The sequence below is a fragment of the Geotrypetes seraphini genome, chromosome 2 (assembly GCF_902459505.1).
Source record: "Geotrypetes seraphini chromosome 2, aGeoSer1.1, whole genome shotgun sequence".
Lineage (NCBI taxonomy): Eukaryota > Metazoa > Chordata > Amphibia > Gymnophiona > Dermophiidae > Geotrypetes > Geotrypetes seraphini.
Genome location: NC_047085.1, coordinates 195,592,585 through 195,595,112, shown reverse-complemented (window position 1 = coordinate 195,595,112; position 2,528 = coordinate 195,592,585). Strand labels below are relative to the sequence as shown.

The 2,528-nt window shown below is 43.6% G+C and overlaps 1 non-coding gene across 1 annotated transcript; it reads right to left on the bottom strand.

Annotated features, from left to right (window-relative positions):
- Positions 1-1,674: 1,674 nt before the first annotated feature.
- TRNAT-UGU lies at positions 1,675-1,747 on the bottom strand. The gene has a single exon. It is a non-coding gene; the product is annotated as a tRNA-Thr (tRNA).
- Positions 1,748-2,528: the final 781 nt, after the last annotated feature.

Below are 2,528 nucleotides of genomic sequence, written 5' to 3'. Positions count from 1 at the left end.
GATTTCCCAAATTTGGGCATTAAAATGCAGGGTGTGAGTGTGAATTCTATAGAGGCATCATGGTGCCCAGATGTCTTTAGAGAATAAAGTCTAAATCCACATTTAGGCACTAACACACCATGTACAAATCAGGTATTAATGTGAGTGCATCAATATTAATTGTTCTAATTACGCAGTTCTGTAGGCCCTGGACTTTCTGGAAAAAATTAACACAAAAATAAAACTACTCTCAAAAATAATGCCATTGGGGAAGGTGCAAGACAGGGAAAAGTCCATACTTCCCAGAAACAAACTTCACTGGGTCTAAGAGTGCACAGGGCTTCAGTCCTTCACACATTAGTTTGTACTTCCCAGATTTCACTAACCTCCGGAGGTACACAAAACTCACCGCTGTAAATAGACTACTTCAGAAATAATTGTCTGAACCCTTCAGACATCTGTTGCTTGTCAACAGATGGGCAGCCAGAAAGACTTTGGGTCATTTTATTTTCATTTTGAATGTCAAGAGTGCACACGTGGCCTTGCACAATTTTACACTGAGCATGCAAAATTGGGTGCACAAGTTATAGAATAGTGCCAGCTACAAGCATAACTTAACAATCAGCTGCTAATTGAAATTACATAGTAACATAGAAACATAGTAGATGACGGCAGATAAAGACCCGAATGGTCCATCCAGTCTGCCCAACCTGATTCAATTTAAATTTTTTTTTTTTTTTTTTTTTCTTCTTAGCTATTTCTGGGCAAGAATCCAAAGCTTTACCCAGTACTATGCTTGGGTTCCAACTGCCGAAATCTCTGTTAAGACTTACTCCAGCCCATCTACACCCTCCCAGCCATTGAAGCCCTCCCCTTCCCATCCTCCACCAAACGGCCATACACAGACACAGACCGTACAAGTCTGCCCAGTAACTGGCCTTAGTTCAATATTTAATATTATTTTCTGATTCTAAATCTTCTGTGTTCATCCCACGCTTCTTTGAACTCAGTCACAGTTTTACTCTCCACCACCTCTCTCGGGAGCGCATTCCAGGCATCCACCACCCTCTCCGTAAAGTAGAATTTCCTAACATTGCCCCTGAATCTACCACCCCTCAACCTCAAATTATGTCCTCTGGTTTTACCATTTTCCTTTCTCTGGAAAAGATTTTGTTCTACGTTAATACCCTTTAAGTATTTGAACGTCTGAATCATATCTCCCCTGTCTCTCCTTTCCTCTAGGGTATACATATTCAGGGCTCCAAGTCTCTCCTCATACGTCTTCTGGCGCAAGCCTCCTATCATTTTCGTCGCCCTCCTCTGGACCGCCTCAAGTCTTCTTACATCTTTCGCCAGATACGGTCTCCAAAACTGAACACAATACTCCAAGTGGGGCCTCACCAATGACCTGTACAGGGGCATCAACACCTTCTTCCTTCTACTGACTACGCCTCTCTTTATACAGCCCAGAATCCTTCTGGCAGCAGCCACTGCCTTGTCACACTGTTTTTTCGCCTTTAGATCTTCGGACACTATCACCCCAAGGTCCCTCTCCCCGTCCGTGCATATCAGCTTCTCTCCTCCCAGCATATACGGTTCCTTCCTATTATTAATCCCCAAATGCATTACTCTGCATTTCTTTGCATTGAATTTTAGTTGCCAGGCATTAGACCATTCCTCTTATTAGAACTATTTAGGCCCCAGTGAGATTTGAACTCATGACCCCTGGTTTACAAGACCAGTGCTCTAACCCCTGAGCTATGGAGCCTGACGATTATGACCAATTATTGGTATAAATGGTGTCAGTACTACTTAGCTGGGAGGTGAGAAACTGATATGCACGGACGGGGAGAGGGACCTTGAGGTGATAGTGTCCAAAGATCTAAAGGTGAAAAAAACAGTGTGACAAGGCAGTGGCTGCTGCCAGAAGGATGCTGAGCTATATAAAAATAGGCATAGCCAGTAGAAGGAAGAAAGTGTTGATGCCCCTGTACAGGTCATTGGTAACGCCCCACTTGGAGTATTGTGTTCAGTTTTGGAGACCGTATCTTGTGAAGGACATAAGAAGACTTGAAGCGATCCAGAGGAGGGCGACAAAAATGATGGGAGGCTTGTGCCAGAAGACGTATGAGGAGAGACTGGAAGCCCTGAATATGTATACCCTAGAGAAAAGGAGGGACAGGGGAGATATGATTCAGACGGTCAAATATTTGAAGGGTATTAACGTAGAATAAAATCTTTTCCAGAGAAAGGAAAATGGTAAAACCAGAGGACATAATTTGAGGTTGAGGGGTGGTAGATTCAAGAGCAAAGTTAGGAAATTCTACTTTATGGGGAGGGTGGTGGATGCCTGGAATGCACTCCCGAGAGAGGTGGTGGAGAGGAAAACAATGACTGAGTTCAAAGAAGTGTGGGATGAACACAGAGGATCTAGAATCAGAAAATAATATTAAATATTGAACTAAGGCCAGTACTGGGCAGACTTGCATGGTCTGTGTCTGTATATGGCCATTTGGGGGAAGATGGGCTGGAGAGGGCTTCAATGGCTA